Below are 15,555 nucleotides of genomic sequence, written 5' to 3'. Positions count from 1 at the left end.
CTTCTTTTCAAGAGAATCTTCATGGGATAGGTATGTCTTTTCATGAAGACGCAAGTGTAATACAGTTTTTTTGCGGATACAGACTAACACAGCTGCTTCTCTGAAACCTGTCTAAACTAGGAGTTACAGTGAACTCAAAATTATCTTCCTAGCTTGTTGCTTCAGTGGTGACTCTCCCTAGTCTGCCACATGAGAGGCACAACAGTGCTCGGCACTCTCAAGGCCCTTCCCAGGCTACTTTCTCCTACTTACCTCATTGCATTGTAACCCACTCACATTGCTTTGCCAGTAATAGCAGCCTCTTTCCCACTTGTCTGCTTCTCCCCCACCAAGCTCCTTTACACATTCTACTAGTTTATCCCTTACGTGTGAATTGTTCTCCCACAATCAATTTGCACAGCCTCCAGCCTGTCGTCCTTCAAGTCCCTTCTTAAGACCCACCTCTGCCATGATGCTTACAGTGAAACACCTGATTAATATGGCTGACGGGAGATGGGGGAGTGGTTACTGATCCATCTATAGCTTTTGTCCACCTAATTCATTTTAAAAAAGAGTTAATAGTACGTGCTGTGTGTGTTTACTATTAATATCACCCTTATCTTTCCCCTTTCCTCTTCCGTTGTGTTCTGTACTCTTCTACTGCCTCTTGTTCCTATTTAGCTTATACACTTTTCTTATTTTATGTTTGTACATGACCTAAAACAGTGAGGCCCTTATCTTGATTGTTGTGTTTTCATGCTGCTTTAATGATAATAAATGATGGGGGGAGGGCTATTTCTCTTTCCTTCTAATTTCTACATCCACACCCAAACATGCAATACACCCAATAACACACTGACACACAAATATAAAATATCCCAGGCCAGTTAGTTTATAGATTGGGGCCACTATTTTAGAAGTGGCTGGTGATTGTGGGTGCCTCACTTTTGGGGTGTTCAACCCACTGAAAATCAAGCTCCTTAAAGGTGTCTCAAGTTGGTGCTCAGCACTTTTTGAAAACCAGGCCCCTTTCGAAAGTATCTCAGGTGGCACCTTCAGAAATTCACCATCTCCAAGCTCACACTTTTTAAAATCCTGGCCCCAATCTAAAACTAATCAAACTGGTTTACCTCCAGGCTGGGAAGGAAGGGAGAGTGAGCAGTGTAGGTGTTTCTGATTTTAAATAATTGGGAGGTGGGTACTACAATGATAGATAAGACAGTCACAGGACAGGAGGAAGAAAATATTATCCCCATTTTATAGATAGGGAACTGAGGCTCAGGGAGGCTGTGGCAGGGCCAGCAATGGCATCTAGAGTTCCTGAGTCCCATTCCAGTGCTGTAACCCTAAGACCCTGCCTCTTGTCATCTAGAGGAATTGACTTTACACCTGAGTTATCTAAATATACATTCTCTAAAAATAAAACTTTCTCCTGGGTGTTGATCTAGCCTAGAGATAGACGTATGCACAGAATTTGACATACTGAGATCACCAATAAAATATAATAACCTTTTCTTTGATATAGGACATGATGTTCATCACCAAATAGCCTAGGAATTTGCAAATAACTGTTCAAGATGCTGGGTCAATTTGGAAAGCTTCAAATTTGAGCCATTAGCATAAAACAGTGGGAAATTACCTTTTCATTGACACATGGCATTACCGTCAGCTCGCAGTAATCTAGGCAGAACTTGCGTCTGACTGTTAGACATACAAACGTTAGTCATCACAAACAGCATAGTGCTTCAGAAGCCAAGCTACAATGTTTACTTTTAAAAGTAGAGTAATTAACCAAAGCAACTCCATCATCTTAGTGCTCTCAGGCTGGCTACTGCAATAGTATCTTTCACAGCCAAAGAGGGCACTGGGAGGTAGAGAGCAGCACCTGTGGGGAACGCAAAGCTGTGTAGCAGAATAGATGCTAGATCTGTGCCACCTCTAGTGTTTGTATCTATTCTGTTTCTGTGAGATGATAGAATGTAACTGAAGCTTAAGCACATGTGGTGCAGACTGCCCGAGAGCACAGATGTTCTGGGAAATAGGGAATTATTTCAGAAAAATCACAAGTTTCTGCATTTTCCTAGAAAATGTAGGTGGCCACCCTGAGTCACCAGCAGAAAAAGTCAGTCTCCTCCGGAGTTTCCAGTGGCTGGCCACTTGACTCTGTGAGGGGTGGGCAAACATGTTCAGAAGGAAAAATGGAAGCCTGCTCCTTCTCCTTACCCATAAATCTCCATCCATTCCTAAAATCAAACCTCTCTGAGGTTCAAGACAATTAAGTTATGGACACCTCTCTCCTACCCTATCTACCTTCATCCAAAGCGAAGTGCAGGCATTTCAACTATCCTCCTTCTTCACCCCTCTTTCATGCTGTGGCAGGTTGGAAAGGGGTTACAGGGTAGGCCCAGAAGCCTGCAATTCCCTCCCTGATCTTCAAAGGATGCCCAGCTGGCGCACACTCCAGCATGGGTAGGGTGACCAGATGTCTCGATTTTATAGGGACAGTCCCGATTTTGGGGTCTTTTTCTTATATAGGCTCCTATTACCCCCCACCCCCTGTCCTGATTTTTCACATTTGCTGTCTGGTCACCCTAACCATGAGCCTCAGGGAGGTAACTAGCTTGAGTGACAACAGGGAATGTTAACATTCAAGGATGCCTCAGATATGAGAGAATGTATCCCACTGAGGATGACTGGGGAGGGTGTGAGGTAACTGGGCCTTAGAGGGAACACAAGCCTGTTGGGAGGAAGGGGATCTATATGGAGGATCAAGGGGCTGTTGGGTGGAAGCATGGTAATGCAATCTTGATAGGACGAACAGGGTTCTGATAGCTTTAGAGCTTTGAATAAGCATTCAAATATTGTGGAGCTGGAAAGCTCACTGCTAACCTTCAGGGAAACCAAGTGCCTCATGATTAACTGTGGCCTTCAACTTAGGGTCATGATCAAGCTCAAGAGACTGTAAATACTGTTTGCCTTCTTCACCAACTGAAGTAGCTCTCTCTCTACTTGGGGGGGTAAGTGGGGCATTGCTTTAGTTATGGTGCTGCTGCTTGTTAAAGCGTGTGCCCCTTTTTCTCTCTGTGATCAGTCACACTCCATATGAAGCTTTGTTTTCAACAGAACAAAGTATTAACCCCCCAAAAATGTTTGGGTGAATTTCAATTCTCATGTGGTTCTAGGGTGGGTCCATGCAAAAAGTGCCATATTTTGGATGATCAGTATTGCTTGTGAAAGTGAGGCTGCCAGGAATCATTTTACAGTGCACTGAAGACCATGGCATGTGTCAGTCCGGCTACAAAGAAAGGGCTCTGTAAACTGAGGTTCATTCTTAGAAAGATAAAAACCTGATACCTTTTTGTGTCTCTGTTCCCATTTCCTCACTCTTTTAGTCATTTCTGCTATGGTTCACTAAAAACTTGCAGAAATTCTGAATCAGACTTCCACTCCTCCAGAGATATTCAAATTCAGCAGGAAAAGAAAAAATAGGACATTGTTTTCTCTACTTTGATAGAAGGGCTTTCCTTCCTTCCTTTCTTCCAGTGACTAATATTTATATATTGTGACAAAGTTCCTGCTCTACCTTGATAGGTCTTGCGCTTATTGGCAGATTTGCTCACCTTGGAGCTTCACGGCAGCCCTCAGCTTGGCCATTTTTCTGAATTCACAGTCCAGGTTGACTCCTCCTGTGTCTGAGCAGGAGTTGGGAGGATTTGGGGGGAAAACCAGGCCCACCCTATATGCCGGGTTCCAGCCCAGGGCCCTGTGGAATACAGCTGTCTGAGTACCTCCTGCAACAGCTGTGCGACAGCTACAACTCCCTGGGCTACTTCCCTATGGCCTCCTCCCAACACCTTCTTTATCCTCACCATAGGACCTTCCTCCTGGTGTCTGATAATACTTGTACACCTCAGTCCTCCAACAGTCCGCGTTCTTACTCTCAGCTCCTAGTGCCTCTTGCTCCCAGCTCCTCACACACACACCACAAATTGAAGTGAGCTCCTTTTTAAAACCCAGGTGCCCTGATTAGCCTGCCTTAATTGATTCTAGCAGCTTCTTGATTGGCTGCAGGTGTTCTAATCAGCCTGTCTTAATTGTCTCCAGAAGTTCCTGATTGTTCTGGAGCCTTCCCTGTTGGAGGATGGGACCGTCCCTCGCTTGCTCCTCAGCTGTCTGCTTTCTATTCTTTCCTAAAGCCCCCTGGCCTGGATTTTTCTTACTTTTTGACCCTGCCTTAGTTCCCCCCCCAGACCGGGCCAGACGCTTTTTTGTTTTGTTTTGTTTTTTTTGCCGTTTTTTTTTGCTGCCGTTTGAGTGCTGGTCGGCTGCCAGCTTGCCGCCAGCACCCCCCCTACGCCTGCTCTCGGGCGCAGCTATTTGCCTTAGCTGAAACCCCCGGAGGAGGGGGGGGAAGATTGCCGACCCACTACCCGGAGGGGGGAGTGGAAGCCCCCAGATCCAGCCGTTCTGCTGTCAGCTCGGAATTTCTTCTTATCTCTGCAACATTCTCGGCCTGCCGGAAGCCTTGGTACACAGCCAACAAAGCTGGAGAAGAAGATAGAAGACAGAGGAAATCACCCAGGGAAACTACAAATCATCGTGGAGGGGGCTGTAAGACTGAGTAATTTTTTGAATTATACTCTCGTGGGGGGGAGTTTGACTGTGGTTTAATTGCGTTTATGGCGGCACAGGGGGTGTGGCACGGAGCTGCCCCCCGATCCATCGGTGCCCCCCCCAACATTATTACAACTGTCACGGCCCCCCTGCCGTCCGTCCCTGCTGGCAACCTGCCATCTGCCTTCGGATCCAGCTGTTTGCTTTGAACTTTGCCTTTCGGACCGGACATAACAGCCAACCAAATGAGACTCTTTGGACAAATGTGCATGGGTCCACACCCCCCCCGGACTATTTACCCCACAGCTTGCCCCTATCACCGGCCCCCGATTTCTGTTTTTCCCCCCTACCAGTCCAACCCATTTGGCACCCACCCCCGCCTGCAGCCTAGCAGGGAGGAGCGGTTAATCTGCTTCCCCCTCTCCCTCCTCCAGGTGTCTCCCCGTCTCTCCCTGCTCACAATGGCGGGGAATGAGAGGGGCGAGGCCCCTCTAACAATATCAGTTGTCCCTCCCCCACCTACCCCCCTGCCCAACCCCCAAGCCCCACCACCACCACCACTGTCAAAACACCTGCCACCGCCCCCGCTGGGGCACCGGCAGCAGGAGGCACCGGGGCGATTACTGCCACTGCTACGTCCACCGCCCCCTCAGATTCTAGGAACCCCCCCCCAGTTGGCCAGAAAGGCCAGGGCGGGAAGAAAGGAAAGGGCCCCGCTAAAACCACTAGGCCCTCCATGGCAGGGGCTGCCTCCACCGCTGTGGCCTCGTCATCGACCATGGCATCCCTCCCTGCTGTTCCCTCCACCAGCTCTGCGAACATCCCTCCCCCGGCCCCCAGGACGTATGCCCGGGCGGTGGCAGGCTCCCCCCTGCCTGCCGCCTCATCATCTCGCCCACCCACTGCCGCCGCTACCATCACCAGCGGCTGGGGCCCCTTCCCCACCTTGACCAGGAGGCACGGTGTCCGTTGCCTCCTGGTGCCCGCCTCGCCCCATGTGGAGACATACGTGCAGGCATTGGCGAAGGTGGTAGGACCCACGGCTATTGTGGCGGCCTCCAAAATGTATGGGAATGTCGTTTTTTTCTTAGCTTCGGAGGCTGCCGCCCAGGAGGCGGTGGAGAAGGGCCTGGCGGTGGGGGGGTGTTTGTCCCCCTAGAGCCGTTAGAAGACCTGGGCGTTTGCCTCGTCCTCACCTCCGTTCCTCCCTTTTTACCCAATGCTGCCCTGTTACCCGCTCTCTCCACCCTGGGGAAACTTGTCTCTGTCATCAGCCCTCTCCCGTTGGGCTGCAAGGACCCCACCCTCTGTCACGTCCTTTCATTCTGCCGGCAAGTGCAGCTTCTACCGCCGGCGGCGGCACGTGATGAAGAGGTGCTCGAGGGGTCCTTCCTAGTCCCTTACCAAGGAGCCCGCTAACGGGTCTTTTACTCCACCGGAGAGGCCCGGTGCTACCTCTGCCGCTCAGCGGGGCATGTCCGCAGAGACTGCCCTTTGGCCCAGGGGGGAGGGGCACCTGAGACCCCCGAGACCCGGCAGGACATCGGCCCCGTCGTTGCCGACACCCCTGGCCGCCCGGCACCTGAAACCAACCCTCCTCCTACTCGACCCACCGCTGCTCCCGTCCGGGCCCAAAAAACACCTTTCCTACAACGCCCAGGCGAGCAAGGGAGTCCCACCCTTGCTATTACCAATCCGGCAGAGCCTATGGAGGAGGGTGTGGCAAAGATATTACCGGGTATAGAAGAGGGCCCGCCCCAAGGAGAACCCCCCGCCCCTCATGCTGCCTCACCGTTACCCCCCCGAACCCCTGAACCATCGCCTCCGCCCCCTGACACGACCCCTGCTAACCAACCCCCAGACGACGCTATGGAGGGCTGGACCCTAGTCCAGGGGAAGCGAGGCAAGCGGAAGGCTCGAGCTTCGCTGCACCCATCCGATGCGGAAGCCCCCCGGAAGACCAGGAAGGGAGGCACTGGTATTGAGCCTTCCGCTACGGCCACGAGTGAGATCCATCCGCTGGTGTCGGGAGGGGAAGACAGACTGGCATTGGAGGGCAGAATCCCCCCTCCACGGGAGACCCTCCCCTCCAAGACCCCTGAGGAAGCTCCTTCTGCCCGGATACCACCCGAACCCCCCGCGAACCCCGAAGCGACCGTTGAGGCGGGCCCTAGAGGAGAGGCCCTCGGGGTAGCAGGAGTTGGCCTCTCCTCCATGTATGCGGAGATTGAGGCCCTAGATTTGACCCCAGTCACCCAGGGAGAGGATGATCTACTGCCGGCTGGCCTCGATCTGGGCAACCTCACCCCAGCCCCCCTTTCCCCATGCTCCCTCCCCCTAATTGCCTTCCCGGGCGAGCACCCTGCAGAAGGTGGTCCACCACCTGATGCCATGGCCGCCAAGACCACCACGGAGCCAGCGCCTAGCGTCACTGGGAGCCCCCTCCCTTACCCCTTAACCCTCGACTCTGCTCAGGAGGCACCTTCTTTTAGCTGCTCGCCTCTTGAAGCCCAGAGCCTTACCTCTGCCCCTGCCCCCACCCCTGTCCCTGCCCAATTCACCTCCTCCTGCAATGCTATTGCCGCCCCTGGGGTTATTTTTTTCCCGCCTTTCGCAGATTCCCCCCAGGGAGCAGTCTTTGCACTTTCTAGTCGCGACTCATTAGGAGTTGCAATTTTTTCCCCGCCATCCCCTTCCACCCCAGGGCGTGAAATGGATTTAATAACCCCAGCCTGTCAGACGCCCCGTCGGTGGTCCGCACCCTGCCTACCCGCCTTAGCGGACCACGAGGCTGCATTAAGAGCCCCACCAGGGAATACCCCGGAAATCGTAACCCCACCCCCCCATGAGCTGCGGCATGCACTACGGAAGTTCCTAGAACACACCCGTGGCGCCCGCAATAGGGTACAGCTGGCTCTTCAGCTATGGGGGGACTTTGATCAAATTCTTCAGGCCACAAGGCCCCTTATAAAGGAGGGCAGGGGGCAAGGAAAGCGCGGTGCTGCGGCCTATGAGCGGGCCCGCGGCTTCCGAAAAGATCTCCTCATCCACGGGATGGGTCACGGGTTGCTGCGCCACCTGCCGGGGGCCACGAACACCCCCACCAATAAGAAACCCCCACCCCCCCAGCCCTCTGCATGACGCCTCTCATTATTGCAACCTTGAACACCAGGGGCTGTAGGATGGCTCTCCGCAGGTCCCAGGTGCTCCCTTACCTTCGGGAAGGGGGGTACTCTGTAGCTTTCCTGCAGGAGACCCATACGGACCTGACTGTCGAGGACAGGTGGCGGCTGGAGTGGGGGGACGGGGTATACTATAGCCACTTCACGACTTGGCAAGCTGGAGTAACGACCCTGTTCTCCCCCACCCTACGGCCCGAGGTGCTAGGGGTCACTGAGGCCGTGCCGGACCACCTGCTGCACCTTCGAGTCCGTATGGAGGGGCTCGTGGTCAACCCTGTTAACATCTATGCCCCGCAAACGAGCCCAAAGCGGCCACAATTCTATCAGCGGGTGTCCGACTTTCTCGGCACCCTAGATTTGCACGAGTGCCTGGTCCTGGGAGGGGATTTTAACACCACCCTCGAGGAACAGGACCGCTCAGGGGCCGAGCCAAGCCCAGCCGCCGCGAACATTCTCCAAGGAATAGTCAAACATCACTCCCTAATGGACGTCTGGCGTGACCATCACCCAGATGATACTTCCACGTTCACTTTTGTCCGGGTGGAGGCCCATCGGTCACACCACTCTCGGTTGGACCGTATTTACTTATCCCGTTTCCATCTTTCACAGGGCCACTCCTCCACCATTCGGCTGGCCCCATTCTCCGACCATCATTTAGCCACCATAACGGTCTCCCTCCGTGCAGAGAGACCGAGGCCGGCCTATTGGCACTTTAATAACAGCCTGTTGGAGGATGAGAGCTTTGTGACGTCCTTCTGGGAGTTTTGGCTGGCCTGGCGAGAGCAGTGGCGTGCCTTTCCCTTGGTGCGGCGATGGTGGGATTTAGGGAAGGTGCGGGCCAAGCTCTTCTGCCGTGACTACACTCGGGGCACCAGCCGACGGAGAAATGCGGCGATAGAGCAGTTGGAACGGGAGGTCTTAGAGCTGGAGAGGCGCCTGGCCGCCAACCCCGAGGACCCGTCCCTCTGCGGAGCGTGCCGGGAGAAGCAGGAGGAGCTCCAGGCCCTCGAGGACCACTGGGCCCGAGGTGCCTTCGTTCGGTCCCGCATCCGCCTCCTTCGGGAGATGGACCGTGGCTCCCGCTTCTTCTATGCCCTGGAGAAAACGAGGGGGGCCAAGAAACACGTCACCTGCCTTCTAGCGGAAGACGGCACCCCCCTCACGGATCTGGAGGAGATGTGTGGGAGGGCCCATGACTTCTACACAAGCCTTTTCTCCCCAGATCCGACCGATCCTGGCGCTTGCGGGGTGCTCTGGGAGGAACTCCCCACAGTTAGCGTGGGCAACCGAGACCCGCTAGAGCTGCCTCTCACCCTGGCCGAGTTCTCGGAAGCCCTCCGCCGCATGCCCACCAATAAATCTCCGGGCATGGACGGGCTGACCGTGGAGTTTTACCGCGCGTTCTGGGACATCCTCGGCCCAGACCTAGTCACTGTCTGGGCTGAGTCCTTGCAGGGCGGGGTCCTCCCTCTGTCGTGCAGGCGAGCGGTGCTCGCCTTGGTACCGAAGAAGGGGGACCTCCGCGATTTACGAAACTGGCGTCCCGTCTCACTCCTTAGCACGGATTACAAAATCGTAGCGAAAGCAATTTCGCTGCGGCTAGGGTCCGTGATGGCGGACGTGATCCACCCAGACCAGACCTATACTGTCCCAGGTCGCAGCATTTTTGACAACCTATTTCTAGTCCGAGACCTTTTGGAACTCAGGCGGAGAGACGGTCTGTCGTTCGCCCTCCTGTCTCTTGATCAGGAGAAGGTGTTCGATAGAGTAGACCATGGGTACCTCCTGAGCACTCTGCAGGCGTTTGGACTCGGACCTCAGTTTGTGAGTTTTCTCCGGGTGCTGTATGCCTCCCCGGAGTGTTTGGTTAGGCTCAACTGGACCCTGACCGAACTGGTCAGCTTTGGGCGAGGAGTGCGACAGGGGTGCCCCCTCTCGGGCCAGCTGTACGCTCTTGCGATCGAGCCTTTCCTCTGTCTCCTCTGCAGGAGGTTGACGGGGTTGGTGCTGTGGGAGCCGGAGCTGCGGCTGGTCCTGTCGGCATACGCCGATGACGTACTTCTCGTGGTCCAGGACCCGGGCAACCTGGCGCGAGTGGAGGCATGCCAGGCCATCTATTCGGCAGCCTCCTCCACCCGAGTCAACTGTGTCAAGAGCTCTGGCTTGGCGGTGGGGGACTGGCGGCAGGTAAGCTCCCTCCCACCCGCGCTTCAGACCATCCGGTGGAGCGCGGGTCCTCTGCTCTATCTCGGCGTTTACCTTTCCGCCACGCACCCTTCCCCGCTGGAGAACTGGCAAAATTTAGAGGGCGGGGTGATAGAGCGGATCCGGAAATGGACGAGGCTACTTCGATGTCTCTCCCTCCGAGGGAGAGCACTGGTGCTTAACCAACTAGTCCTGTCCATGCTCTGGTACCGGCTCAACACCCTGGCCCCGGCCCCGGGTTTCCTGACCCACCTCCGGAGATTGATTCTAGAGTTCTTTTGGTCAGGAATGCACTGGGCCCCTGTCGGAGTTCTTCATTTACCCCCGAAGGAAGGAGGGCAGGGCCTGAAGTGTCTGTACACTCAGGTCCGCGTTTTCCGCCTCCAGGCCCTGCAGAGGCTCCTTTACAGTGCAGGTAGTTCGACGTGGAGCATATTGGCGCACGCCTTCCTGCGCCGCTTCCAAGGGCTCCGATACGACCGGCAGCTCTTTTATTTTTGTCCGAGAGGTTTTCCGCGAGACCTCTCCGGGCTGCCGGTCTTCTACCAGGACCTCCTCCGGACCTGGAAACTGTTTCTAACGACCAGGTCCATGGCGGCCACCGTGGGAGCAGATCTCCTCACAGAGCCCCTGCTACACAACCCCCAACTCCATGTGCAGGTGGCGGAGTCCCGCTCGGTGCGCCAGAGGTTGGTCCTGGCGGAAGTCACGAGGGTCGGAGACCTCCTGGACTACGACCGGAGAGACTGGCTGGATCCCCTGACACTCGCTCGGCGCATGGGGCTCTCCAGCCCTCGTACTCCCCGGCGCGTACTTCGGGAGGTGAAGGCCGCCTTGACCCCCGCTGCTCGGGCTTATGTCAACCGAGCCTTGCGCGAGGGCGCACCCCGCCCATCCTCTACCCCAGGCCCGCCGGACCTTTGCATTGGGCCCCTATCCTGCCGATCTCAACAAACCCCTCACTGCAGCCGGTCAGTTTTCAAATCGCACCACGGAAATATTTATACACACTCACACTTCACACCCTTCACGCCCACACCCTGGTGTCCCGCCCCGATACAAAGTGGCGGGACCTCCTGCCACCTTTGGAGGGTGAGCAACCTCGGTGGGCCAGCCTGTACTCCACCTTGGTCCCGAGGCCCGTCGGGGACATCAGTTGGCGGCTCCTTCACGGAGCTGTGAGCACGGGTGTGTTTCTGACACGGTTTACCCCCATCCCGGATACTTGCCCTTTTTGTAATGTGAGGGAAACCCTGGCGCACGTATATCTAGAGTGTGCCAGATTGCAGCCCCTTTTCCGGCTCCTCACAAATATTCTATTGCGCTTTTGGCTTCATTTCTCCCCTCACCTTTTTATCTATACACTCCCCATCCGTGGCCACAAAAAATCGTGAGGTCTCCTGGTTAACCTCCTCCTAGCCTTGGCTAAAACAACCATTTATAAAACCAGAGAGGGGAGGTTGGCCCATGAAGCGTCCTGCGATTGTAGGGCCTTTTTCGATCCTCAGTACATTCACGTATCCGGGCGGAGTTCCTCTGGGCGGCGTCCACCGACTCCCTTGACGCCTTCGAGGAGCGGTGGGCGCTGTCCGGGGTTCTCTGCTCGGTGACCCCGTCCGGTTCCCTCCGTCTGACCCTTTGATTGAGGGGAAGAGCGAGAGACGCCAGCCCCAGCCGTTGCTGCTATGGATACCATCATTACTGTCATCTAGGAGGGGTCCTATAATACATGGGTGTCTACCCCCCCCCCCAAACCGCCCACCCCACAGCCGTGCCCATCTTGCCGGGCACTCTCAGGAGAGGGATAATCGGTGACACTGGGCGTGGCACTAGGTAACTCGAGGGGGTGGAAGACCACGAGTGTCGAGGAAGCCCCCCCGCTCTAGGCCCAGGCTAGCCTGAACACTTCTCCGTCCTGAAAGCTGCTGTGTTATACCTTCTGTTTGCGTTGTTTTGTTGCATAGTTTGTTTTGTTTTCTTTGGTAACTCTTTGCAAGTATTACACAATAAAATTCTTTTCTGTTTCAAAAAAAAAAAAAAACAACAAAAACCTTCCCTGTTACTTTACCCAGGGAAAAGGGACCTACTTAGTCTGCTTTCCTGCTGCTGCCCTCTGGCCTGGGCTTTTCTTGCTTTTTGCCCCTGCTTTTGGCTCCCCCCCCTCCCCCCTCCCGGGCCAGACGCTCTCCCCCTTTCTTTTCCTTTTTTTTTTTTTTTTTTTTTTCTTTCTCTGCTGTTGCTAGAGTGCTGGCCGGCTGCTGGCCGGCTGTTAGCCCCCCCCGCCCGCCCTCGGACGCTGCTGCCGCTCTAGCTGAAACATGCCCCCTGAGAGAGGGAGGGCCTGCTGACCCGCTTCCCCGGACGGGGGGAGTGGAAGGACCCAGACCCAGCTGCTTGCTGTTTGTCTGCGGACCCGTCTCTGGCTGAGAGAATTTCTTATCATCCGCTCCGGCACCCCTGGAATGTTTGCATCTGCGACCCGGAACAGACAGAGAAAAAGCCATCTACCAGAGGAACACCGCCAGGGGAATCTACAAATCGCCGTGGAGGGGGCCTAAGACTGAGTAACTTTCGAACTATGCTCTTGTGTTGGGGGAGGCCTTGACTGTGTCTTAACTGTGTTTGTAAGGACACAGGGGGTGTGGCACGGAGCTGCCCCCCGATCCATCTGTATCCTCCCAACTCCCATGCTACCATCTTCACAACTACCTCCTCCACCATCTTTGCTCCACTTAGCTGCTCCACTTAGCTGCTCGCCCTGATTCCACCGCGTGGGCCAGAAGCACCAGCCAACCAAACAGGACTCTCTGGACAAGCATACGGTGGTTCATGTGCCCCCCCCACCCACCTGAATTGTCCACCCCACAGCTTGTCCCTTTCTACCTGACCCCAACTCCTGTCAATCACCTGCCACCGCCACCGCTGGGGCATCGGCAATGGAGGGCACTGGGGTGACCTCCACCGCTGCCATGCCCATCGCCTCCCCAGACTCTAGGGAAGCCTCCCCAGCCAGCGGGAAAGGCCAGGGCAAGAAGAAGGGGAAGGGCCCCGCTAAAACCACCAGGCCCTCTGTGGCAAGGGCCAACCCCACTGCTGCGGCCCTGCCACCGACCACGGCGTCCTCCCCCGCTGCCCCGTCCACCAGCTCTGCGGATGTCCCTCCCTCAGCCCCCAGTATGTATGCCCGGGCGGCGGCAGCCCCCCCACCTGCCACCTCGTCATCTCTCCCGCCCACCGCCTCCGCCACCATCAATAGCGGCTGGGGCCCCTTTCCCACCATGACAAGGAAGCACAGAGTCCAATGCCTCCTGGTGCCCGCCTCGCCCCATGTGGAGACCTACGTGTGGGCGTTGGCGAGGGTGGTGGGGCCCTCGGCCATTGTGGCGGCCTCCAAAATGTACGGGAAGGTTGTCTTCTTCTTAGCATCGGAGGCTGCCGCCCAGGAAGCGGTGGAGAGGGGCCTGGCGGTGGGGGGGGTGGTGTTTGTCCCCCTAGAGCCGCTAGAGGACCTGGGCGTCCACCTGGTCCTGACCTCTGTCCCTCCTTTTCTCCCAAATGCTGCCCTGTTACCCGCCCTTTCCACTCTGGGGAAACCTGTTTCTGTCATCAGCCCTCTCCTGTTGGGCTGCAAGGACCCCACCCTCCGTCACATCTTTTCCTTCCGCCAGCAAGTGCAGCTTCTATTGCCGTCGGCAGCACGCAACGGAGAGGCGCTCGAGGGGTCCTTCCTAGTCCCCCACCAGGGGGCCCGTTACCGGGTGTATTTCTCCACGGGGGAAGCCCAGTGCTACCTCTGCCGGGCGTCAGGGCATGTCTGGAGGGACTGCCCCTTAGCCCGGCAAGGAGGGGCACCTGGGATCCCTGAGACCCGGCAGGACATCAGCCCCGTCATTGCCGTCACCCCTGGCCGCCCGATACCCGAACCCGCCCCCCGTCCTATTCGGGTATCGGGTACCCACTACTTCTCCCGCTCAGGCCCAAGGGGCACCTTCCCTACAACGCCCAGACGAGCGGGAGAGTCCCGCCCTCGCTGCTGACAATCTGGCGGGGCCTATGGAGGAGGGTGTGGCAAAGATACCACCAGGCATGGGAGAGAGCCTGCCCCAGGGAGACTCCTCCCTCCCTTATGCCGCCCCACCGTCCCCCCCCCAAGCCCCTGGGCCATCGCCTTTACCCCCGACACGACCCCTGCTAACCGGCCCCCAGATGATGCCATGGAGGGCTGGGCCCTAGTCAAGGGGAAGCGAGGCAAGTGGAAGGCTCGAGCTCCACCTCATCTACCCGAGGCAGAGGCTCCCCGGAAGACCAGGAAGGGGGGCACCGATGCTGAACCTTCCGCTTTGCCCACGAGTGCGTCCCATCCACCGGTGTCAGCTGGGAAAGACGTGGTAGCACTGGAAGGTAGTGTCTCCCCTCCCCTCCGAGACCCTCGAGGAAGCCCTTTCTGTCCTGACACTGCCCGAAGCCCCTGTGAACCCTGAGGCAACTGTCATGGCAGGTGCCAGCGGGGAGAACCCCGGGGCGACGGAAAGTGTCCTCTCCTCCATGTTCGAGGAGATCGAGGCCCTAGATCTGACCCCAGGGGGAGGACAACCTTTTGCCAACAATCCTTGATTTGGGCGACCTCACTCCACCCCTCTTTTCCCCATGCTCCCTCCTCCTAACTGCTGCTTCTGCTCCCACCTCTGAAGAGCCCCTGGACTCCTCCATTGACCCGGCCGCTGATGGCACCCCGCTGACGACCACCGAACCTGCTCAGGTGACAGCCGGCGCCACGTGACCGGGACACGAGCCGCCAGGGGCACCCCCCGTTGGTGCAGAGCAATTGATTTCCTTCCCGGGCGGGGGCCCAACAGAAGATAATCCACGTCTTGATGCTGTAGCCGCTAAATCCACCATGGAGCCCACGCCCGGTATCACTGAGAGCTCCCTCCCCACCCCCTTAACCCTCGAGCCTGATCGGGAGGCACCACCATCCAGCTGCTCGCCTCCCGAAACCCAGAACCTTGCCTCTGACCCTGCCCCTGCCCCTACCCCTATCCCTATCCAGTCTACCTCCTGCGATGTTATCGCTGCCCCTGGGGCTGTCTCCTTCCCTTTTCTAAACGATGACCCCCAGGGAGTGGCCTTTGCGTTCTCCTGCCCCGACCCATTAGGGGCTGCTATTTTCCCTCCACCGCCCCGTATCGCCCCAGGGCTTGAGGCAGGCCTAGAAGCTCCAGCCCATCAGGCACCCCGTCGGGGGTCTGCACCCTGCTTGCCCATTTTAGTGGGCCACGGGGCTGCACCAAGGGCCCCCCCCGGGGAACAACCGGGAAACCGTAACCCCACCCCCCCCATGAGCTGCGAGGAGAGCTGCGGAAGTTTTTAGAGGATGTCCGTGGCTCCCGCAACAAGGTACAGCTTGCTCTCCAGCGATGGGGGGATTTTTTTCAAATCCTCCGGGCCACAAGGGCCCTCATGGGGGAAGGTAAAGGGACGGGGAAGCAGGATGCTGCGGCCTACTGGCGGGTCCGCGTCTTCCGTGACCAATTACTCACCTACGGGATGGGTCAAGGACTGTTGCGCAGCCTGC

Source organism: Chelonia mydas, chromosome 7, assembly GCF_015237465.2.
Source record: "Chelonia mydas isolate rCheMyd1 chromosome 7, rCheMyd1.pri.v2, whole genome shotgun sequence".
Classification (NCBI taxonomy): domain Eukaryota; kingdom Metazoa; phylum Chordata; order Testudines; family Cheloniidae; genus Chelonia; species Chelonia mydas.
This window is presented reverse-complemented; position numbering follows the sequence as displayed.